The sequence below is a fragment of the Falco cherrug genome, chromosome 5 (genome assembly GCF_023634085.1).
Source record: "Falco cherrug isolate bFalChe1 chromosome 5, bFalChe1.pri, whole genome shotgun sequence".
In the NCBI taxonomy this organism is placed as follows: domain Eukaryota; kingdom Metazoa; phylum Chordata; class Aves; order Falconiformes; family Falconidae; genus Falco; species Falco cherrug.
The window spans coordinates 91,492,921-91,519,023 of NC_073701.1; the positions used below are offsets into that span (position 1 = coordinate 91,492,921).

A 26,103-nucleotide genomic window follows, 5' to 3' on the forward strand; every position below is an offset into this window, starting at 1 on the left:
ATAATACAGGTATCCTAAATACATCCTAAGGGAACAAAGCCAAACAGCTCACAGGGAGGTATGTAAACGTAATGGCTTAGGGAGAGAACAGAACACGTTTAAAGATTGCATCATGAGTTACGCAATGAGACTGATACTCTTCACAACAAGACCGTGATACTGTAAAAATATTAAGAAAGTTTGAAAGGTTTTTCTATGCTGAAATGTGTGTGCTCATTGTCAACACTGAAGAGTACTAAACTTAGATTTTTTTTGTTGCAATTTTGCAGCTGTATGCTAATCCTTACAACAGCTTTCATTTCAGAGGGAAGCACCTAATAAGGAAGTGGGAATTCAATTAGTCTATATTTTTCTAGCAGTAAACAGATGGAACATCTCAAAGTAAACACAAACTATTCAAGGAACACAATTTGGTGAATGTATTTACCAATATTAGCAAAGATACCATTCTATGAGCAATAGGGCGGTTATTGCTCAGGACCAATGGCAAAAGAGCAAGTGTCATTGTCATTTTTTTACACTCAGTTCTCCAAAACTGGCAATTAGAGAGGTTCTCATTGATAGCATCATGGCAGATAACATAAAATAAGAATGAGAGAAAAGAAAAGGAGAGAAACAGAAGACGACAAAAACAGCAGGGGAAGCAAAAAACCCCACCTTTGAAGTACTGTAGAGGAAAGTCAGAATCAAGCAAATAAATAGGCTTGTGGGCTTTTGAAAACTTTCAAGTTGTGAAGATGGAGAAAAAGAAAGACATAGTGAGTGAACAGGTGGAAATCTGTTTTAGGCACTGGTTCCAGCTGGGTTGGGTTAGGTCAGGAGAATCAATTAACAAGCAGCAGCTTTTAAGGCAAAAAAGTCTGAACATCAATGGTATTTGAAGAAAAAGAGGAGTAAATAAGCAACTGTTGTGGCATAGTCCCTCTCTATGCTCCCTCTTGCTCTTGGGATTGACATTGCTTTAAACGCCCAACCATATTTGTTTGTAATCTGAAGGTGAAGCTGTGTATTAAAGAGCTTCCAGGCTGGCATTTGTTAAGAGGAACTTCTGCTGAAGTACACGTCAGACCTTTACTAGGTTTCTTTGCAGGAAGATGTAATCCAGATGGGTGTCAATCAGATCTGCTTTCAAGTGTCAGCCCCACATTCAGACCTGCACATGGTTTTCTGGCAGGATCCATCCCAAGCTTGCCTGTGAGTTGGGCCCTTTGTGAGGCACCACACAGCTGCTTGCTCTGGAGTTGAACCCAGATCCTGCCTTTCTATGAGGCAGGGATGAGAGGAACGGATGGGGTTTCCTTCTGCTTAGAAACTTCTTTCTCTAAACATCACCAGCCTTCACAAACTCAGCTAATAGCCTGCCTCAGGAAAAGCATTTATTATTTGCCCTGCCCCGTGCCTGAAGGCTGGAATTGCTGGAGGATACAGGCTGGCCCAACACCCACATACCTTCCTTCTTGGAGCCAACGCAGAGCACATGGGAGCAGATGAACTATCCCAGCAGCCATCTTTGGGTAAAGGCTTACATGCTCTCACACCACCCCTTAATGTGGGTGCAGGGTTCAGAGCCCATTGCAGACAGGCAGCCCACCCCATACGTGAACGTGCAGCAACCCCCTCCATCCTGGGCATCCTACCTGCTGTTTCCAGCCCTCACTTGCTGCTGGAAGAGGGCAAGGGACCACAAAATCAGGAAAGGCTTGGGTTTCTGCAACCATTGTCATTCACTGTGGACATACAGATGAAGCCAGGATGGGCTTGTTTCTCATGAAGATGTCTGTGAACTGGGTTTGGACTCCTCTGCGGGTATCAGCTTCCTCATGACAAATGCCTTCTCTCAACTGCAGCTCACTTCCTGCAAGCCAGAGGTGCTTTGGTCCCTGCAGACCAGGCTGTCTGCCACTCCATGCAGAAATGACCTCTCCAACAATGCTGTTTCTCCTGTTCCTCCAAATAGCACGTTTTACACAAACTGGTGTGCTGGCAAGTTCTGTTTGAACAGAAAAAACTACTTCAGTATCACAGTGATCTTTCAATTTTTCCCAATAATCTTGCTGTGTATATTACGTTGTGCTTTGGGGCCAGCAAAGCCTCAAAATGATGTTAGGTTTTTGAGCAAACAGCAATATTAAAAAATAGATCCTGCCCTCAAAGTTTATAGTTCAGAAAAAAAAAAAAAACCAGAGATAGGGAAAAATGGAGGCGGCATATAAAGTGAATAGAGTTTGTAGTTATGTTAGCTGCACTGTCCTCCTTATTCCCCACCAGGGAAAAAGAATGGGAAGTAGATAGGGTGTGAGATAGATTATTTCTTACAGACATGCTCATTCCTCAAATTCATTCATAAAAAGTAAACAGGGAAGAGAGGCAGGGCACTGTAGCACTGCAAATTGTGATTCTGTGAAATTACACTGGAACTTTCTAATGCATCAGTGCTTGTCACTTGAAATTGCTGCACCAGTTATTTGGGAGTTATGTGAAAAGACAAAAAAAAATCATTTTTAGTCATCAAATTCACCTAACTGTTGGGAAACAGGGTTCATGAACACAGATCAAAGAAAGTATCTGAGACTCAGGGTACGAGAGGAGATGAGAGGGTCCTCCTAGATGTGTGAGAACCCGTCATGGTTTGAGCTCAGACAGCAACTAAGTACCACACAGCCACCTGCTCACTCACCAGCCCAGTGGAATGGGGAAGAGAATCAGAAAAAGGTAAAACCCATGGGCTGAGATAAGATCAGTTTAATTAATTATTATTATATTTGTGTATATATATTTAAAATTAATAATAGGAAGATGATGATGATGATAATAAATATAATAATAAATATAACAATAAATATAACAATAAATATAATAATAAAGATAAAGAGGAGAGGGAGAAAGAGGAATAAAACCCAAGGGAAAAAAGCAAGTGATGCACAATACAACTGCTCACCACCGGCTGACCGATGCCCAGTCAGTCCCTGAGCAGTGATTGCCCCCCACCCCCAGCCAGCTCCCCCCAGTTTATATACTGGGCATGACGTTCTATGGTATGGAATATCCCTTTAGCTAGTTCGGGCCAGCCGTCCTGGCTGTGCTCCCTCCTGGCTTCTTGCGCACCTCCTCACCAGCAGAGCACGGGAAACTGCAAAGTCCTTGACGCAGGGTAAGCACTACTTAGCAACAACTAAAACATCAGCGTGTTATCAACATTATTCTCATGCTAAACCCAAAGCACAGCACTGTACCAGCTGCTAAGGAGAAAACTAACTCTATCCCAGCCGAAATGAGGACAGATCCCCGACAAAAAGAATTACTAATAAAAGAAAATAAACCTTTTAAAATAAACCATTGATTTGTTGTAGCAGGGGCAACTGCAAATGAGCAATGTTGTCTGTGGCCATAAAAGCTGCCACTGTCAGCCTCTTCCTGATGCTGCCTAGGATCACCATTCATTAGACCCAGGACCAAGATATTTGGGACTGGTACCCTGGGATGGGACCTGCTTCTATTCCCTATTACATTAGGTGTCCAGCTGGAACTCTTCTGGATGATACTTCTAGGTGCTGATACTCCCGCATAATTACACTGCTATTCTCTGGGAACCTCTGTTCACTCTTCCTTTCTGATGCAACATTAAGAACCAACACCCTATTCTAGTTTTATTTTCTAATGGGTTGCCTTGATGAGTTGGACCATTGATTTAAGATGTCTTCATTAGTGAAAAGGATGAACTTTCCATTCTAGAGAGACTTTGATCAACCTTCTGAGAAAACAAGTCAGCTTATGAAAAGCACCAAAGCAAACCTGTTGCTCAGGAACAACACAAATGCCTGCTTGAGACCCAACTTTCCAGACTGGGGCATACTCACATCAGGTTCATCTTCTGAGCAGCTGAGAATCTCTCACAAGTCTCTATTGAATTCTTTTTCTCAACCATTTTTCCCCCTGGAAGGTTTTAATGTCTCTCTCCAAGTTCCAAAATTAAGAGCTGATTTAAAGACCTTTTTTTCTACTCAGCAATCATCATCTCCTGAGTCCAAAGCAAAGACATAGCTGGGTTTCTCAGTCCCAAAATAGTAAGAATTGGGCATTTGGTTAATGACATGGTCAAATCAACATGTTTTTTCCATCATTTACCCTTTGGAAAAATTTACTGACATTTTCAGGAAAAATCCATCCTGAGACAAATGACAAACTGCAGTCTAAGAAAGCTATATAACTGTGTCTTATTTCCGATGGGAAGCACTGAACAGCTTTAACTGTGGCTGGCACCTGAAGAAGTGAGAGTATGTCTGCACTGCATGCTGCAGCTTCAAGCATATATCTCTGAACTAGGGTACACCTAGCCACCTGAGCACAGAGCTCTGCTCTGTGGGCTAATTTGTCATTCAGACAGAGGGTTTATTAATTTAGTGCTGAACATCACACTAATGCAGCCACGTTCAACAGGTAGCCCAGGTACCACTGAATCCCTGAATATTTAGTAGTGCATCTGCATCGTTGTTTGCCTTATGGCCTTGCATTTTCTTGCACTTGGTGTAAGCCACTCAACACGCTGCAACTTCATATACGCGATATAAGCTATCCTCTACTAGTAAGCCATGCCTCAAGATGGTAACAGTTGGTCCTCAAAATTTCCTGTGCCAGGAGAATAACTTATTAATTCCTTTTTATTGAGACGTGAGTATTGTTGTGTCCCCAAAATGTCCATGCTTGATGAAATGCAGTAAAACAGTGGCATAGTAGCATGGTCTACATCTGTTGTAAGCAGTGGTCTTGCAACAGCAAACTGCCACAGCAGATGTGTTCTGCAACATGATTTTATCTTGGGGAACGAAGCTAAAAAAATTCAACCACGAAGTCACTGTGGCTTCAAGGGATTCTACTTATATGTATAAATATTTAAAGGTTCAGATTTGCTCATACATGCTATCCAGCCAGAAATATCTCTGGACTTTTCAGCGAAGCTTGTAAATGTTCAGAAATACACTTGGATACAATAATGTGCCAAAAAATATATTGCATTACAAGAAAGTAGGCATTCACCAAAGAATATTAGAAATGAAGGCATTACTCTTACACTAGGAGCAAAACTACAGCAACAAGTACTTAGGGAGGGGGAGATGGGACCAGAGAAGGACAGCAAGGCAGGCAGAGGCAGTAACATTATTGCCAAGGGTGCCGTCCCACAGTACTTGAGCAAGATGAGTAAAGCAGGTTGAGTGACAGTAACTACGGTCAGCCAAGGGTCCATAGTTTCTGCACATCCACTAGGCAAGTCCATGGCAATAAGGCAGGTCCAAGCTTAAGTAGGAAAATCGAGTCAGCAGATTAGAGTCAGGATCAGGATCAGTGAGGCAGTATCCAGAGCAGCCAAGAGTTGCTGATGCCCAGAAATGTTCATAATAATGCAGACCCAAGGTTATGCCAAGAGGTCAGGTGCAGATGGTCAGGGTAAATGGACATGGCTGCAACAGAGCTCAGGCACAAACAAGGGCAGGGGTCTGAGCTGAAATGCAGCTCCAGAGTGAAGGAGCTGTTTCGCACAGCTTTCCCACACAACACACCTAAACACAACTAACCTGAACCAAGGTTATGCAGAAGTACCATGTCAGCACCGATCTTTAGCACAGGCAGACAGCTCGGGATGTGGGAGTGTGCTCAAGGGCCTGACAATAAAAAGTACAAAATGAGATGTGTAACTGGCATGTTTTATGCCCCACTTGTCATATATCACCAAACCTAGCTGGAAAAAGAACTACTCAAGCATCCCAGACGGGACTCAAAGTGCCAGGACTGAGAGAGGAGAAAGTGGCAAGTAAAGCAGAGACAGTTTTTATAATTCAAAGGCATATTCCTTTAGTTCCAACATGTGCTAGGACAATTTCAGCTTTCCCTAACTGAAGTCAGATGACGAAAGTTTTCTAGGGTGACCTGAATGCATTCTTGCTGTTATGATCTGGTGTCTGAACCTATCTATTGGTCAAAAAACCTATCAATGAAATTCACTTGACCAGTGGTTTTAAATGTACCACTACTTTGGTGTTAAACAAGACAATGTCTCAATGTAAGTCAGTCTTTTGGGATCAGCTTTGCCTGAACAAAATGCTGCAGGCCAAATATAAATCTAATTATCCTCCAGCATCCCAGGCTACTAAAACAAACACGGAAGTGTGTCAGCAGTTTTATCAGCTAAGTTCTAGAAACTGTTTCATAAGAGGTTTTGAATGTGGAAATGGCTATAGATCCTGCGTGCTGTCATCCATTGCATCCAAGGCTTGGAAAACACCAATTCAAAGAAAAGTGGTTATGAAGTTTTGACTGTAAAAGGTAACACTCTTTATGTCTAATAATGTTGACACTGAAGTACTACTAATCCTCAACAATTTGCTTCTTGGTTCAATAGAAGAATGTGGCGCTACAGCTGCTATTTTGAGATCAACATCTGTCCATGCCTTATGGAGATTTTGACTTTAAAAAGAAAACTAACCTAGCATATGCTGGCTTCTGGAATTTATAGAATACTATAGAATGATAAAGCATTAAAAGCATATTTAAAATTGCAATATATGAAGAATGGGAAGTGTCAGGTGACATAATTAGCTAAAAGAAATGCCATGGAATTCTGAAATGTTATTTACATATAAGGAATTTGGAATACAATGGCCTGAGACTTTCAAGTCATGGACGGTTATGCAAGCCACGTACAGGTGTGGTGGGTAAACCAAGCATTCTTAGTTACAGAACTCACAGCCAAATGCCAGAAGAGACAACTCTGCTCTTCCAGGCTTCCTTGCACAGAGCAATCAAAGGACTTCTACAAAGGATGGAATAAAATAATTTTTTAGAAAGCTGCCTGAACTCAAAGTCCCTAGACAGTGCAGGCATGCCAGCAAATTTACCTCATATGTGGAAATCCCCTTCTACCAGATTGCAGCTTCCAGCTGGAAACCTCACCTGCAAGCTATTATGCTTTTGTCTAAAACATTGAGACGTTTGTCACTTCTCATTCCCACATGTAAGCATTTATACAACATCAATCAATCACCTTCAAAGCTGAGGGGATCGTACTCCTTAAATTTCATATTCAGATTTATTTTACAGCTTCTTATTTTTTTCTGGCTTTAATCATGGGCAATGACGCAGCTTTCAATCAGTACACGTGGACACATTTCTTCACGTATAGATGTTTCTCCAGTATTTACACCTCTAGCTGAAGATGACATATAGGAATTAAGGCACTGAAAACATGTTGAAAGTCAGTATAGCCAAGAAGTTGTGGATAGGTATGTGCCTATAACAAACTTTTAAAAGAACATTATTTAACTGTGAAGTAAAGTAGAAAAACCATGAGGATCACCCAGCCCTACATGACTATTCTTGAGCATCTACCCAGCAGTTTGAATGTCCTATTGAAAAAAAAGAGTGTGCTCACGACATTGAATGTTGCACCATCATGCCCAATGGGAGATACCTGACTGTAAATCTTTCTCGTGTGCCTCACTTCACCATTTAAAACAGTTATTTTTAAGGAAAAGAGTAAAAAAGAACCAACTAAGTTCAGAGGCAACATTTTTGTTACCAGGAATCAGCACTAAGATTTGAAGCCTTGAACCTCTACCATCACAACTGACTGCCTTCAAAACTAGCATGCTGGCTGAGCACAGCAGCTCAGCATGGAGCTCCGACTGCTTCCAGGAGCTAGAAGTAAGACAGCTCAAAATAATGCCCAAGGGCAGGCAGACAACAGACTTATGACCTATTTCTAGGTTTGGCTTGGCTTTGAGGGTAAAAAAACCATGCTACACCTATAATCTATAACTTTTGCCTTAAAGAAGACCTCTTCCACACAGTATTGTTTTCCTTGACCTCATTCAATACAGCTGCTGTGGCTGGTAAGCTGGGAACAAGGGATGCTGAGCGCCTGTGTGAAATGGAGCGTTCCTGTGCAGTTGCTAAAATTATTATGAGGACTGAAAGAGAGAGCATGGAAATAGCAGTTAAAATCTTATAGTTCCTCAAATGCTGATCAGAATTCTGCATGACACAGAAAAGACTCCTGGAGCCCAGCGCATTTCCCCTGCTGGACATGAAAACCCTTTTATAAACTGAAGAGTTATGAGGGCTTCTTAAAGAAAAGGCAGCAACAGCCCTTAGAACTTAAATCTGTTGCTGATTTGCAGTCTTGCCACCTTCACTCCCCTTCCTCCACCTTCCTTAATAAATGGTTTAAAACATCTAGTGTTTGAAGATTTAAAGCATTACATTTACACTAAAGTCACTAGGATTATCCTTCTGTCCAGCCAGCACTTTAGCAAAGACTCCCTGGTAACAAACATTCAGACACCAGAGAACTCTACCCACAGAGTACAAACAAAAGCACCTTCACGGTACATAAATCCTCTTCCTAACTTCCTAAAGGAGGCTTTACCATGTGCTCAGAAGACAGAGAGATCTGGCTCTTGCAGACAAGTCGAAGAATCTATTTCAAATCATCGGACTCTTGTAGGATGACCTGTTGTTCTTCAATCTCTTTTATACCAGGTAATTTCTAACTCACTACTTTCAAGGGTGGTTTATCAAACATCTCAGAAAAGGTGATTTCAGAGTAACACCCTCTGCCTGGTTTGCATTCTTTCCAGCTATTCAGAGCTAGCACTTTGCTGAATTTACGGTTGACATGTTTCTTAACATTACTCAACTTCTTTGAGGCAGCTTTTAGTGGCAGTTAGTCCTTGTCAGCCTCAGGCGTAGACCCAACACCTACCATGCATCCAGATGCTTCCTTGTGCCTTTGTAGATGTTTCCACCTTCTGCATGGGGCTGACAGACACAAACACTGCTCACATCACATAGCTACAAAAATGCCTCAGGAAGAAAAACAGGCTCCCAAGTAACATATCTGCAGTTTGTGAATAATGACCTACATGAAGAGAAAGATCAGGTACAGAAAAAAAGCCATGTTTCTTCTCCCATTTTCAATGTAATATTTTTCTTCAAGGGAGAAAATACCAATAAGAAAACCTTGCAAAGATTGCTTGCTTTTAAGTGTGCCACACAAGATATGTATTACCCATTTCACTCCAGGATAGTATATTGCCTTCCAATTGCCTCATCTCTTGAATACTGGAAGCCCTGAGAAATAGAGGCAATAAGGTGCAAGTGTCTTATGTCCCAGCCTCCTGGGAACCCAGGAGGGCTGCTAGTGAGAGAGGGAGATCCCATGAAGATCTTACAGGAGCCAGTGGTTGATCTACAGGCAAATGTCCCACGGAGGCATTTTTGGTGACACATGCAGTACACCAGCCAGGCACCTTCATGCCAGGGCCTGGGTCTCCCGATGGGTGCTCCTGCATGCTTCTTTGCAGTACATCTTCCAAGACCCAGTACTGCCTGGTCTTTTGCCATTTCCTGTATAATATGAGCATTTCTGTGGAAGGGACACTATGAAAGCAAAGGCTGGGTTTGATATGGGGTTGGAAATGTCTGTGCAAACAAGGGTAAGTGATCTGAAGAATGCTAACATAAGTGCTATCCTCCCAGTACACCCCAGCATACATGCTCCATAAAGGAACTACCTTATGGATGGAAATCACCCCATCCAGGTGTACACACGTATGTGGGTAAGAATAACCGACTTTTCTTCCTCAAGGGACATCTTTCTCTACCACCACATGGAAGGCAACAGAGAAAGCCTTCTCACCTCTCCAATACATGCTGTATTCAGGTGTTCCTACCCCTGTAAGCATAGTCATCACTGTGCACTTCTGGAGGAACAGCCAAGCTGGAGACCAAAACTGGAACCCCTTCCAGGATCATTAAACCCAGGCAGGACCATTAAAGCTGTTGGTAACAGGGGGCTGTACTCTGACCAGCCACAGACAAACTTCTGCTTCTCTGCAAGGTGTGCAAATGTGCCTGAAGTCCATGAAGCCACTGGGAGAAAATACTCTGCAGTTTCAAAGAAGTGGTGTAGTCTAAGCTGATCATTAGGCATAGGGATGAAGTGGAAGTACCTGTTCTGCAAGGATGCAGGTGCTGGAGACCAGGACACTTACTTGCCTTCAATTTTTGCTGTTTTATTGTTATACTGTCAGTTGCTGCAGATTTAGTCCATGCTCATTTGTGCAGTCCCTAGTGGCTGATAGCCCTCTTTTAGCTAACCAGTACCTGCAAGAGCTCTACTTCAGTATCACACAAGTACCCCAACCTGACCTTTGGCTTGACTGTGCAACAGAAGCTCAGAGAAAGAGGTGTCAGCTTTTTATTTCTCCAAGGAACTGAAGACCAAAGAATTCACAAGTTAACTTGGAGCTGACTTTCCAAAATCCCATAGAGCCAGCAGCTTCTTTGGCACCAGCACGATGAATGCCTCTTAGGTAGGAACAAAATGCGGCAAAACTCAGCATCTGGTAGCAGCCGATATTTTAGTACATTCCTGTTAAAGATGGCAAAGAGGGGCCCAGGAAACATTCTTGGGAGCTTGATATTCAAGAAGAGGCAGGTATCGAAGTCACAGAGGTACCACATGGGGCCCAGTACAGGCATGGTTTCTGAGTGTTTATCCTCAAAAGAAACTGGAAACAAAACAGTGCATTTTAAGATGCATTCATACCTTCTTCTTCTATTACATTTGCATAGGTTGAAATTTCACAACAGCTATGCCCACAATGAAACAATAACTTTTCAAATAACTACTAACTAAAAAGCAGCACAGGCCTTTCCACAGCTGATACCTCAGCCTGTTTCCCGATTTGGAAAGGACCATTCTCAGCACCTGCCTCCATGCCTTTAACATGAACAGAATTGGATCATGGCAGGGAGTGGGAGAGAAAGAACACAGAGAACCATTTGGGACGAGGAGACTCAGGGATGCCTTATGAGCCCCACTAAGAAGCATGTTCTAGCTTTGCAGTACTGTGGCTCTGGGAATAAGATGCTTTTCTAAATAAAATACCCATAGCTATTTGTAGATAAATGTTAATCAAAATCTTGCAGAAATGACTGAGTATCGTTAGGTTTCAGTTTCTGCTCACATATACTATTACAGTCTTACTAGTTACTTCTCAAAATCTGACAGTTTCAAAAGAAATTGGTATTAAAGTGAATTGGTAATGTGGAAAACAGCCTGTGATGCAAAGGAATTAAACACTTCATGAAAGAAAATGTCGAAATCAAAATAAATGGTGGGAGTTGATGTGCAGTCAGATCTTCATTGCCAGAAATGAGAAATTTCCCTCCTTACCCAGCAGTGTGAGCAGCCACCAGGCAACAGCCACCACAAACAGGTTTCTGAGGAGTCTTTCCCCACATCCGTGTGACTGTACTAACCATAACCAATGGGGGATCGTCCTGGTCACTAACCATCCCATGGGGAAGGGTGGTCAGCCTCCAGCTGGCAGGAATAAACCCGATTAGCAGCTTTCTCCAAAAGGAAAATTCACACACCAGGGTCAGAATCACCCCCTGGGCATTTCAGGAGCCTGTGCTTATTGTGCTTCCAGGGAGTGCCATCTAGACATGGCCTCACGATCAGGAAGATGCAAAAGGAAAATGGCTGGGACAGGCGTTTGCACACCAATGCTGCAGTTTGTCTCCCGTACCCAGAAGGGCAGTAAAGCAAGACACAGGGCACTGTTCTGCCTCTGTGCAAAACCTTGCTGAGCTCTCACCTCAGCCTCACTCTCCCCATCTCAGGAAGGAAATAGTGGAGACAGGGAAGGAACACAGAAGGGCAACTAGAATGATGCCTTGCAAGGAGAACTAAAAATGCTGAGGGGGCATACAAACAAAGCTTACAAAATCACAAAGCATAGTAAAAGTAAAATGCACAACTTATCCACCAAACCTTTCAAATACCAGAACTATAGATCACTCATTGAAAATAGCAGGGTATGAGTCTAAAATATATAAACTGCTTTTTTACATGGGTTGTAGTGAACCTGTGGAATCTGTTGCCACAGGGACCTGCAGAAGCAAAAGGTTCAAGCAGGTTCATGAGCAACAGGTCCATAAACAGATACTGAAGGAACAGACCAGGACTTTCCCCCCTAATACCTCTTGCACCATGAATGGGGATATTAGAGGAGTACAAGTAGAATGGACACAGAAAGCAACTAGATTTCTGTGTTCTTCCTGAAGAGCACTTTTGATTGCCAACATCAGGGACTGGTCTGGCCTCATAGGACATTTCTTGCATTCTTGGAAACCTAATGACATGTCCATGAGATTTCCATCAGTCTTCAACAGCATCTTCCTACACAGCATCCAATAAACAGGCAGAGCCTTTGCTGGTGCAGACCTTGAGCAAGGTACAGAGATGTTCATAACTTGAAGAGGAATAAGCCCCTAACAGCCAACTTCAGGGATTCTACGAAGAAAACCACAAAAATGACTGGGGCACAAGCTCAGCAAAGAGCAGGATTAGGGGGAGAATTACGTATTTGACTTGTGCAGCGTGCTGGAGGCTGGGGAGGTCACTAAAACACGAGTCTCAAAGTCTTCATACTTTGAAACAGAATAAAGCATGCTGCTTAGTGGTATAGTCAGAAAATTGGGCCCAATTTCAATTTTCTCTTACTTAGTTCAAATAAAGATAACAAAAAAACTATATAAAAAAATAACACAGAAATACAGCTTTTCCCTGTGCACTTTGGCTCTTCCGGTAGTCTTAGGTCTTCCCAAATATAATGCCAACACTACTACAATGCTTACAACACTAACCTTGCTAACCAGCCAGGGGCCAGTGATGTATACAGTATGTACACAACAGCATTTGTATTCAGGGTTGTTTCACAAAACACTACCTTTTGGTTTTTTCAGTACCTGACAAAATACTGTAATAGGGCAGATAGCAAATCCTCAAATAGTTGCTTGTGGCTTTCTTAAACTCCACAGTTTTAAGAATTGTTACATCAAGAAAATTAATCTATAAAACAAGTAAAACAGACTAAGATGACATCCAGGGTTGCCTACTCTGCTCAAGACAAATCAGTGATGAAAAAGATGTTAATCCCGCTGTAAAACATACTGTAGCAGAATCAGCTGAAATACACTCCCTGGCACTGCCCTCGCCCCATCTCAGCTCGCTGCATCAGTTTCTCTTTGACCTCTTTTGTTTAAGTATAAGCAAGTGGCTGACATGATCTTCCACCAAGTTTACTCCTTCTGGGCTTTCAGCTCAGAATTAAACCATAAGGTGAACCTTACATTCTTAGTTCTATGCCATGCAATTGTTCTTCCACAAGTCCATCATCCAGCAGCGATTGTTTTGCGTTTATTTATTTTTAAATTCTTTCTCTTATTCCTATTTTTAGTAGTTGTTTCTCCTTTTTCAGCCTTCTTAGCAATAGGTCCCAGGCCTGTCAACCCCAAATAACTAAGTTGTGTCTACCACTACAGAAGCCACTTCACTTTTTCCTTTCCATCTGATCCTGTCATGATGCTTTTTCACAGCCCTCTTCCCACTACATTGCTCCCTGGCTGAAGTGCTGGCTACGGCCAGAAGCTACTTTTAGTATTCCAAGTCTGGTGCTCATTTGCCTCAGCAGTGGTTAGCCTAGCCTAATGCAACCATATTTGCAAGTTTATAAGGACAGCTCATGCTCTAATGAATCTCGTTTGTGCTCAGAGGCTTGTCTCACTTTTTAACTGAATTTAAGGTCACAGAAATATGTTTATAAACGTTTTAATATATTATAAATATATTTTATGTTGAACTGAATTTGCATTGCACTCCCTGGTAACGTTTATCAAACACTAATTTTTATAAATATCATAAACCACACATGACATAAAAGTTAATAGAGACAAAGGAAAGTTAATCTTTCAAAATGTAAGGAAACAGAACCCAGATCCTTAATCCAATCTTACCATTTATTTCAAACTGCCCAGGAAGTTCACCCAAATTACCTATATTATTAGTTATTACTGAAGAAGTTGTTTTCTATTGTTACTATGGTGGCCACATCTGCAAACCCAGCTTTGAAGTGACTGTTAATCAGTCCTGGAAGAAAGTGTGCTTAGTTGCTATCAGACCTACTTGGAACTATGGAGGTTAAACATGGTATCTACTAAAGAAGTACGGTTTTCTCCTTTAAACTCGGTGTCAGAAGGAAAACTCTACATTTGATTTGTCTGAACAGAACATGAGGAAAATTTCATAGTACGTGAAACAAAAGGTGGATCCAAGTCCTGACAGAGCAATGCTTGGTGTGACAGTCTGGTTCACCTTAATATGGAGCTCCATGTGCTTTCCAAATATGTTTTGTTTGCTAGCATGAGGCCAACCCACTAAGTGCTTCACATTCCACAAGGTTTCTTGGTACTAACCTTCTATTAATCGGATCATTTTATATTTACACAGTACTTTGAATATGCCTGAACCAGACCTTAAGCTGACAGCAAAACACCTCAAACAGAAAAGTGTAGCTTTCCTTTTAATACTTAACCCATCATTCTCAACATGACTTATGTAACGTGTCCACAAGTACTGGAGTGTTTCACGGCAGAAGGTTGATCTTTTAATTTATTTCCATTCACTCAATCAAAAGTCACACCTGAAAACAGATTCACCAGAAACATCTCAAGTGGCAATAGTCAGAAAGTTTGAACCGTTAAGGAGACAGAAAAAGTCCTGAACAAATGTGAATAGGGGCATGCCAAGCAGATATCCTAATTTAGGAATATTGGATTTATATCTACTTGGAAGTGGTTGCTTTTACAACGGTCAGCATTCAACCACAATTCAAACAGAAAGGCTGTAAAAATATTCAGAATAGTAGCAGCTTTAGATTCAACAGATACAGAAATTCAATGTCTGAGATACATGGTTCCAATTTCAACTGTGATTGTTGATGCAAGCCAAATGACAACTTACAAGAATTATGTCCATGTCAAGTTCAGAAATGTTTCAGTTCACTCACCCAAACTGAATGATAACTTCTATGCAAATATCGGAATTGGTAATGATAAAGATGCTTTCATCAGCTCATTGCTAAGGTAGTACATTTTGTGCTCTACATCACATTAAAACCTGTTTTTTAACTATAACAGGACAAATAAGGCTTGGCCGGTAGGTAATTTCACAACTGGAAAAGGACAAATTAATTTAAGGAACCATAGATTAAAAACTATCACCTGGAATTCTTAGTTTTGTGTTGGTGCAAATTGTGTAGATGTGTACCAGGACTTGACCTGTCTACTTCTGATTTGAGATTAAGAGCTTCTCTTACAAACAGAGAGCCACCTTCCATTAATGGGACAGTAGGGGAGAAGCTGACAGTATGTTCTGCAATGCCCAGTATAGACAGGCTGCAGAATTAGTGTTATTTTAACCCTCCCAACACCAAGACACTCCACTTGCAATTGAAAGCATGTCTGGGTTGGAGTCCCCAGCTATATGAATTCAGTAGAGTTCAACCCATTCTGCAGTATAATTCATAGGTCAGCTCTTGCAACAAATGACTTTGCCACAACTGAGGAGGACTTCTGCTTTCATTTTTCTTTTTTTTAAAAAAAAATGATGAAAAAAACCAGAACTACTTTCCAAAAGAAAGAACTACTTTTCCAACAGAAAATCTTTTACTCTTCCTCAGAAAAAAGTACAGGAGATCTGAAAATACTGTAAATCATAATATTTAGAGGAATATTTTCTTATTATTAAGTTTCCTTCACTGTCCTGGTGAAATCAGCTTAAGAAACAAAACCTCTTGCCTATCAGACAGTCCACTCTTATCTACGATAAATCTGCTCTTTCATTGCAGATTAGTTTGGCAAGTAAAGGAATCCTACTTTGGCATACATAGCCCTGAACACTACCATCAGACAGACACATCTCAGAGACAAACACTTTTAATATGCCATCCCTGAAGTAACTTGCAAAGTAGATGCTTCCTCTTCTCACCGAGTTCAGTTCCAGGATTGTGTAATCCTGGTCAACTTTGGGCTCCTTTCAAAGGCTAGGGGGGATTCAGTGACTCTCAAGGGGTGAAAGGGAGATATCATTCAAAGGTTAAAGCTTAAATTCCCATTCTTTATCTTCCTAGGTAAGCAGCATTTTATTATAGCAACCTAAAATGCTTCTAGGTAGGTGCAGTGCTTCTTCAGCAGCAAGAAAGGTAATGGGCTCTGAAAACAGGTTGCCTGCTTCAGTGCCATAAGCACAGTCCTTGCAATGCAGAAACCACCCAAAAATGGTCTGTGAGACCAATTTTATAACATGCTGAAATATGAAAGTCAGATGCTGCATCTTGACAGCTGGTACTTCACTCATTCCTGTGATCTGCTGTTGTCTGAATGAATCCACTGGCTTCTCAAGAGCCCTGGATCCTCTGTTATCTCAAGGATTAAAATATTGTGTGTTTTTTACAACTGCTCTCACAAAAACATGGGACAGTAGAAAAGTGTGGCTCAAGATGATGAATTCACAGTGAAAATTTTTAAGCAATAAATTTAACTATCTAGACATTCTCAATTTGCACCTACAAGGACATAAAACCATAGTCAACTCTTCCAAGAAAATAAACATTTTCCAAGTTTTTTCTTCTTTCTATTGATTTCAATTGCCAAAACACCCCAGTTTCCCAAAGCTGGATAGTTCTAGCACATTGTCAGCCAAAGTACCCAGCGCAATGCTGGGGTTTTTTTTATTAAGCTCAAGAACTGTTCAGCTGACAAACATCAAGAATTTCACTAGCTTTAAGCTCACAATGTTACCTCACCAAAACATGATTTTGCATCAGACCAAAAGCAATTGCTGCTGCCTCTTGGCAGCGGTGTGGCTTTTAAATGGGCAAAGTCAGTATCAGCCTGTCCCCTAGTTTCACAAGGAAGAAGTGAAACTTCCCAAACTGAACTTGGAATCATGCTTCAACTACATCATGTAAAATTTTAGTATACTTACATTTATAAAGATTATGGTAAATATTAATGTTATGCTATTACAAAAGTACTACTTAGCATTTGTAAGTCTTCAGTATAGTAAAATTTTGCTTTAGAGTTCAGAGTTAGAAAAATAACTAGTACAAAATAAAGTAGGCTAGGAGAATTTTGATTTAATGGAATACAAAGCTTAGGTTCTAACTACAATTAACTGACTAGTATCCTCTATAGTATACACTTGCTTTGAATATATAAGATAAACAGAAAATAATTATAAATGCTGATGGATAATTTTAAACAGTCTCATCATGAAAAGGTACAGGTTTTTGCAGCTCTCCTAGTTGTCTCTCTCTGGCTTTAATAAAGCAAAGACGTAATTGTTTTTCCCAGCAGTGGGATCACAAACAAGTACTCTAAAATCTGTTTATATAAGAGAGAGAGATACAAATAAAAAAGGAATAGTTCTAAAGGGAAAGCTTTCCAATCATTTTCCAATTAAAATCCTAGCCCTGAAACAGTTCTGAACTTAGATAATGAGAACACTAAGGCAAGCTGTTAATTACTTTTTATTTCTGTGAAAATTGCGAGATATTTTGAGTGTAATTGCTACAGCTCCTCTATGGTATTACTCCAAAGACACTAGGAGGAGCTCTAATTGTTCCCCAAAAGAGACTAATTACCACCTAATAGCCATTAAAGTAGGCCCAGTTTACTGGGTTTGTTAACGTAGATTTTACGTAAAAAGTATGACGTAAATAGATTATTAGAGATAAAAAAGATCTCCTACCGAACAAATTTCATCAGTGTTTCTTGTTAGTGTGGTTTCTGTCTCTGTACATATTTTTTATATTTATCTATTTATATATTTGTTCACACTGTTCATCCTACACACATACATTATGTATTCCCATCAGAAGAAGAATGGTGATGGCTACAGGTGAGTTGGCCTCCCAGGCTCATAACACATGGCTGAGTGGATATATAATGATGTATGCATATTATATACAAAGTTTTTTTGGTTTGGAAGAACACTACGCTGACCAGAGGTAAAAGGCAACACTTTGTAGAAACCTGATCTAAAATAGACATTCTTCACACATGGCTTTTAATAATGTTTTTAACACTTTAGATGTATATATTTAAGCTGTATGTGGTTAGGTACCAAAAACTGGTTTCCAGTTACCTTAGGTTACATCTACACAGCCACAATCATCTCCCCTGGGGACCAGTGTCTTTCTTGCAGCCCAAACAGCACAATACAAACCACATCTATTCTATCATGTCCACGCTGCACTTGCAGCGCTTAGTATCCTTTCTGCAACCTTAGGTGTCACCTTCTCACCTGCACACTTCCTTAGTACAACACACGCACGTGTGCACCATTTGCCTGCTCCTATCACAGAAACAGATGCCTTAGGGATGGTTCTTACCTTTGTGCAGCACTCTGTGCAATGACATCTGCACAGACTTGTCTTGATAGCTCTACATCCACTGCATCTGCTCCTTGTACTCCTGTCAGAGAGCCTCTGACATCTTCTCTCCCCAGTTTGTGGGCCTGGATTTTTCCTGCGTATGGGATCACAAGAATTGCTCCACAGATTGTAAGTTTACTCCAGGTTAAGGACCCGAGCTGCCCATTCAGGTACATGGTACTGCTGTGGCAGACTAGCTCACCTGAGCCATCACCATTCTATTTCCAACAGGAATGACTAATATATACAGACTAATGTATACACCCAGAATGAACAACAATAGGACCACAGCTTTCTGGATATCAAGGAGCCTCACATCTGCTATTCATCACTAACACACCATCTCCCAGGATGCTATACTGCTGGACATGAGGGCTACTCTTGCCCTCTTGAGCTATGCCATTACTGACTCGTAAAGGAGAGTAGGGAAACCTGTGCGTGCCTGCAATAAGCGTGTTTGTGAGGCAAGGCTGAGTAATTAGAGTGTTGGCTTCCCAAATATATATAACATAAGTTGGGCGACACTACCAGCCAGGTGCTCCTCAGCTGCTTTGGGGTCATCATCAAGAACTGTATCTCATTTGTTATCTCCCATGACATTCTTACCAAGAAATCAGTTGCAAAGGCTACCTCCCTATTACCCTTGGAAGACCACTGAGAAAGATTAATATAGCAGCTGCACTTATCACATCAAGGTCTTTTTAAGAATTCCTCTCTCTACCAGAAAGAGAAAGACAAGATCCTCTCCTTAGACACAGATACCAGCCTAACCATGGTTCAAATACCAAAGACTTGGCAGGTACTGTGCATCTCCTAATATAATCACACAAGTACTCACTGATGCACTTCCACTAGCCTTGACCACCTGCAAGACCTTGACCAGTGTGTGCATTTGTCAACTGACCACATGATGGCAGACCTTATGGGACTGGATGAATGCCAACAGCCCCAATCCCAGGTGCAGCTACTTCCTCAAATACACAAAAGTAGGCCCCTGGGATAGTTTCCTAAAAGAAATCACTACAATTTTGAGTTGGAAGGTCAGTGCCATCAAGTGAAGAGCCATTTGCACACTCCTCAAATGCTGAAAAAGGCAGGTGTCAAAAGCAGAAAAACAAAGTTTCAGGGGCCCAGCTCCAGATATAATTTGTACCTTGAAGGTTAAAAATTCTGCAGCTGGCATTAGTAACAGTCTGACAGCCATAAAATCCATAGACTATCCTGGCAGTCCTGAGGAGATGATATTGCTGCCTACATTCAGAGGCAGAAGACATTGCTATATAGATCTGTGGTTAAAGAAACATTGAACTTTGAAAAAAAACAGCCTGGGCAGCCTTTATGGCCAGGACCAACTCTCTGGGCCTGAGCTCATGCTCATACAGCTAAACAGGCTTCTCCCGCCAAAAGTGGCCTCATTCATACCACCCACTGGGAACAGCCCTTTGCCTGCATGAGCACATAAACGTGCCGAGGCCAGGGAGTTTGCATGCAATTAGCTGACTCTGATCAACTACAACACAGTTAAAGAGTCCTTGAGTCTGGCTAGTGAAGAAGGGTGAGAGGAGGAAGGGCATGAGGTCAGGAGACAGACTGAGCCAACACAGTATGTACAAGAGTCACAGAAGCACTTTAGGCTTTCTGTGTGAACAGCTGAAGAACAAGAAGTTCAGATATTGACTGAGAAGACAGTGCATCCCAGTAAGATCTATGTAAGATCTGGTCCCAGAAGAGAAACATCCCCAATTATGAGTCTGGGCTTAAAAAGTACACAGCAGAAATGTTTCATGGACTTGAGCAGCTACAACAGTGATTTGTAGGAAAAAAATATCACCATAACTGAACTGCCAAGTGACCTGATGGGAAGCCAGGTCTGTTCACATTCAACAGTCTAGAAAGTTCAAGAACCAACAAGAAGATCCAGTATCACCAGACTATAGACATTCCTCAGTCTTCACTTTGTCCTGCACACAACAGCATGTCAGCATAGGAGAAGTGAGTGCTGTGCTCCCATTGCAGTGATGCATCAAGAGGCAGGAACCACTGGAGGAAACTGGTGGCAAGGCTGGATCATTCACAGCATGGTGTTTTCTGCCTTAAAACAGGTTCTTTTAAAAAAATAAAGACATTATATTTATGATGTCAACCTGAGGTGCCAATAATCAACGTTTCTGCGCTGAAAAGATCCAGCTAGATGTTCCCATGCAAGACAAGTACCCAGTGAGTTACGTGTGGAGCATTCTCCACCAACCTAGAAAATCCCATCACAGGGGTGGTGATGTTCAAGTTCAACACCCATAGACTCCAGACACTGTGGATATCTGAGAAAACTGGGAAGCATTTAGATGACTTGATTGTCTGCATGAATGTTAGCAAAACTCTGATCCTGAAGCATATCATTAGATTCTCTCAATTAGACTGTACAGGTGGTATTTAATCTATTTTAGAAACTTACTCACTAACAAGAGAATGAAGCAGACTGATGCTGAGCCACGTAGCCTTGCAGTGGATATTTATAGTTTTTTACTGCAATTGGAAAAAAAATCAGCACTATTCAGGAAATAAGAAGCAACTGATATCAGGACTATGAATCATGACTTTGGTAACCGAAAGAATTTTAAAACGTATCGGACAAACAGAACCATAGGTTCCATTTACAAAAAATGTCACTAATAGGAACTCCTTGGAGCTGACATGTATTAATTTGCTCTCCAGAAAGGCAGACACAAGTAACTCTGGAAACATCCCAGTAACTACAGATCGTGACACTTAATATTCATCATTCTCAACTTGAAACTAGAAAGTTGAAACAGATGCTTGAGTGATACAAGTCACACTTTGTGCAGACTCCATGCTTAGAGGCATTCCACTAGTGGTAGAAGTCACCTCCTCAGAAAGCAGCTTGAACGACAAAGGATTGAGAAGTCAAGAATCATCTCAGTGTTCACACAGTGATCCATGATATCAGCAAGATTCTGATAATTATGTTGAGGAATTAATGCCCAGGACAAAGAGCAAACTGGAGCCCACATATTGCGGTTTTGGTGCTTGAGTAAAATGCCAGCAGCAGTGATGTGGCTGAAGTCAGGACCACCTTCTGATGTTTGGGTGAGAAGCAAACAGCACTAAGGGAAGTGCAAGTGGTGGGACTCAGTGGTGTGTGCCTAAGTCTTGGTTGCTTCAGTCATAAGAAGTCCTTCATTCTCCATTCAGCTTTTGAACAGCATTATTCATTTTCTTATCTTGGGATTTTCTTTGAAACTATGTCTTATGTGTAAACTTGGAACCTGGATATCTCCTCATCTGAGTCTGTGACAACCCTTCAATAAAGATACCAAATTTTTCAAACTGTATGTAATGCTTTTCTTTGAACAGGCACGTTTGTAACCACTGCTGCTTGGAAGGGAAGCACACATTTGGGCACTGCTCCATCTATACATAGCTCAAGTCTCATGATCTTTAGAGAGCATTTAATAGCACTGTCTATAGAACAACTGGTAGTGAGATTAATAAGGCCAACATCTGCCCATGCAGCTTGAAGAGGGCAGCCCAGCCAATAACTCTAATTCTGAAAAAGAATCTCATCTCCAGCTGTTGTAATACTAATTTTTTTAATTTGCAGCACAGATCAAATCACCTCTACCTCAAAAGATGGGCTCTAAGACATCCCATCCTGTACTGAGTGTAAGAGAAGCTTATGAGTGCAATGAAATGCCAACATCATTGCCTACCATGCCTGCATCACTCTCTGTGTATCCATTCAATGCCCAAGACAAACTTATTTCCTCAGTCTAGCTGATGCTTACCAAATGCTACTCACACAACAATGCAGTTTTCCTGCATTCTACATTCATCTTGACATCAAGTATCTCACCTCTGCATCTCCTTTCAGCATCCAGAAGGAATCTTCTCATGCATAAGTGACTTGGATGTCTCACTCAATTTTCTGTTAGGTCTGTTTTTCTAATCTGCCTCTTCTTTGGCTAGACAAGGCTGCAGAGAGACCATGGCTCCTGCTACCCCTCAGGATGCTTGAGCATCCTGAAAAAGATTAACATACCCCCAAAAAGGGGAAAAATAAAGCTGTTCATCTGCCACCTTGTTATGCATCAAGGCAACATTCTCCTTCTCCTTTGTTAGGAGTACTTGAAGTAGTTAATCTGATGAACACCTATAAACTCAAGCTCAACTATATTCAGTAGATGCTATCCCAAGCCACACTGTTCCAATAATCCTGAAAATATCTGCCCAGGAGGAGTTAGCCCTCTAAGGCAAGCAAGCCCTTCTTTACATTACCTTGGAGTCAGTGGATATATGGCACAATTCTTACAGCCTGCTGATTTCACACTTATACATCTGGTTTTGCAGCATCTGGAAGAATAGCCATCCTTGGAAGTCAGGAGTTAACACATGTCAATGGGTGATGAAAATTTTGATTCTGTCAGCTAAACTGTCACCTGGGGTAGCACAAAGAGCTGAGGAAGCAGAGAAACAGTATTTCTCTAAAGAAAGATTTGAGATGTGTTGGATGTTTGTGACACTGAGCAAGAGCTGGAGGAAGGGAATTAGAATCACTTTGTGGTTTCAGAGCTGTCACACAAACCTGAATTTTAAGCAGGGAAATTTAAGAACAGCAAAGATGAAGTGAGCTGTTTGTAGGCAGGTCAAAGGATAATACTGAGAATATCAACAGTATGAAACTGTATAAAACGACAGCCTTTGCTTCCATCTGTCCAAACAGATTTCGGTGTTTAGTTGGTTTTGGCAGGGAATAGAGATTAAAGAGCTTAGACAGGAACGCTGGTATTAAAACCTGTTCTCAAAGTCCAGAGCTGCACTTGAAGTTTGTTAATGAGCAGAAGAGGGTAGCCTTTCCTTCCAGAGTGTCATCGCACTGTTCTTTGAAACCAAAACTTGCTGCAGCTGGCAGTACCACAATTCATGCAAACAAATCCAGTTAAAAAGCCCAATTGTATGAGTTTTCTGTGTTGACTACCCATGTATTCATTAATGACCACAGACCCTACCTGCTGAACACTACTGATGTTTTTGATAGTTTCTTGACTTCAATAGTAGTTTTAGCATTATCATCGCATTCGCTCCAACTTGAACTACTTAGCACCAGTACAACTTGTCATGTGTCAGTTATTTTCAACCACTAGCAATAATCTCACACTGCTTAGACTGTGCTTTGGTGTTGCTTGTTTCCTACTTCAACTCACAGGACAGAGCTGCTTCTAGACTTATTTTAGATATTGGCTGGTCCAAACATCATGGCTTCAGCTCCTAAAAAACAATTAGATTCCACAACATCATTTGTGCAAATTTTATCCTGATGTCTGGTGTGCGATAGAGCACAAAGATGGCAGCTTAAACCTGCCTAAAATCATATAACACCACAGCACATTTACAGGAGAACTTCAAGAGTATGAATGACATAAAACATCTTTAAGAACAGCATAAAACACAAAGCCTTCAAGACAGTGAACACAGCCTCGTAGGTGTTCCACCTTGGATTCCCATCGACCACTTCATGCATCACTATGGTCAATTTACATAATGCCATAACTTTTTATTGATTTCTGTTACATCTGCAGCAAAATATGATGATTTTGGGAGCATTTCCTATTATGCGTTAAGTAGGTGCTGAATTTTGGCATTGACTAGATCACACCCATCAGTCTGCTCTACACACAGCAGCCACAATTCCCATATCCTTCAAATCATTGCTGAAAAATCATATAATTAGATTCTGGATATCTTCACACCACCTTTTCCTTTTGTACAGTAGACAAAAATATACAATAACTTCAAACTAGTGCTTGACCGCTTGCTTCATATAAAACGATTTTTTTTCTATTTTTCCAGACTGTGGTGCCCTCTGTCACATCACCAAGCTGTTAGCTATTTCCATTTTGCCTTAGAGTCTCTGTATTAATATTTGTTGCATGCCGACACTAATACAAATATTTTCTAGGTTGGAAAGGAAGAATTCAGTGAGTTAGCAAAATATAGGTAGAGACTGGGATGTGCAGTTGAATGAAGTACAAGCAAGAAAAGCAGGACAGAAAAAAGGAATCCTTTTTAAATTCTGTCTTCAGTAAGAGCTAGTGCACACTCATCACTGCCCAAGACTTTAGCCCTCCTAGGATCTGTCTTTTAGACACGCATAAAATTAACTTATTTTCTGGTGAGGTTGGATATATCATTGCTGCCTCAACTAAAAATTTTGTCCAAGATCAACCTGAATCACATAATACAGCTGTCTCAGCTTTGTACCCAACCTCATGAACTTATGAGCTGAGGCAGTCCTTCACAGGCTAAGTGTCCAGTAATCCTTACTCCCATACCTCCACAGGAATAAGACTCTCACATAGTTACCATCATTATATTGCCACTAGTTCAAGATATCAAAAGCCACACAATCACTGAACGGAGATAACTATAAGTTTCTAGCTTTATGCAAGCATTAGGAACCACATCTATTCAATTGACTGTCACCCTTAACCAGCTATTAGCTCTAGAGAAAGTGCAATAGGCAGAATGTGTCCACATGAAGCCATTAGCAAACTACAAAGCTACCGCATACTGTTTATACTGTTCTTGCATAGGCAGGAAATTAGCCTCGCTAGGAGATACTTTGAAAGTTTTCTATAAATAACATTGATTCTCCAGGAAGCAAAGATCAGAAAAAGGCTGTGGGTGCTGAAATGACTGTTCTGAATTCAACCACAAATACATTCCACCTTATCAGAGATGGAAGCCTCTATACTGCTAGCACAAACACTATCCTTTTGTACTGATACACTTTTACACCCAATTCTACGCAAATGCATAGGTATCATGGATATTGGCATTTCAGATCAAAAAGGTGGTTTAGGCCTAGGCTGCTATGGTCTAAATATCTCCTCACCCCCTCAGATGAGTGCAAAAGTGGAGAATGACAGAGTCAATAAGCAAAGGGCATGGGGTGATGTGAAAGGAAGGAATCACAAAATCAACAACACAGGGCTTAGGTGGGGTGACCTCCAGCATTTACAGGTAAAGCAAGGAACTGCCTGCAACGCACCATTACAGAGAAATTCTCAAAATCCTTTTTAGTAAATCAACAAGCTGGATTGCCTCACTGAAGTGTCTCTATGCTAATGCACAGTGTGCGCAATAAATGCGATGAGTTCTAGATCTGTGTGCAGCCGCAGAGCTACGATCTCACTGGGATCATGGAGATGTGGTGGGATGTCTCCCATGACTGGACCATTGCAATGAAGTGATACAGGTTCTTTAGGAAGGACAGGCTGGGAAGACAAGGGAGGGGAGTTGCCCTTTAAGTGAGAGAGCACTTGGAGTGCAGGGAGTTCTGCCTGGGGATGGATGATAAACCTAAGGGAGCTGGCTGATGTCATTGCAAGGCTACACTATAATCTTTGATTGGGAATCCCAGTGGTGACTGGGAGAAGTGCCTGAAGACTAGAGGAAAGCAAATGTCACTCCTACTTTCAAGGAGGACTCCTGGAACCACAAGCCAGTCAGACTCAACTTGATCCCTTGGACGATGATGGAGCAGCTAATCCTGGAAACCATTTCCAAGCACATGAAAGAAGACAATCATCAGGAAGAGTCACCACAGACTCAGAAAGGGCAAGTCATGTTTGACAAACTTGATAACCTTCTATAATACAATGAATAGCCTGGCAGAAAAGGTGAGACCAGTGGATATGATCTACCTAGACTTCAGTGGGGCTTTCAATACTGTCTGCCACAAGAT

General features: G+C 41.3%; 1 long non-coding RNA gene across 2 annotated transcripts in view; it reads right to left on the reverse strand.

Annotated features, from left to right (window-relative positions):
* Nucleotides 1-26,103, reverse strand: part of LOC129736223 (uncharacterized) — a 65,223-nt gene that overhangs the window by 6,232 nt on the left and 32,888 nt on the right. Inside the window, exons 2-3 of one of the 2 annotated variants that reach the window (XR_008732539.1) lie at nucleotides 5,571-5,657; nucleotides 1,638-1,990 (exon numbers count right to left, since the gene is read on the reverse strand). This is a non-coding gene — a long non-coding RNA (uncharacterized LOC129736223). Of the gene's footprint in view, nucleotides 1-741; nucleotides 1,991-5,570; nucleotides 5,658-26,103 lie in introns of those variants that run through there. The other variant, XR_008732538.1, reaches the window with a different exon arrangement.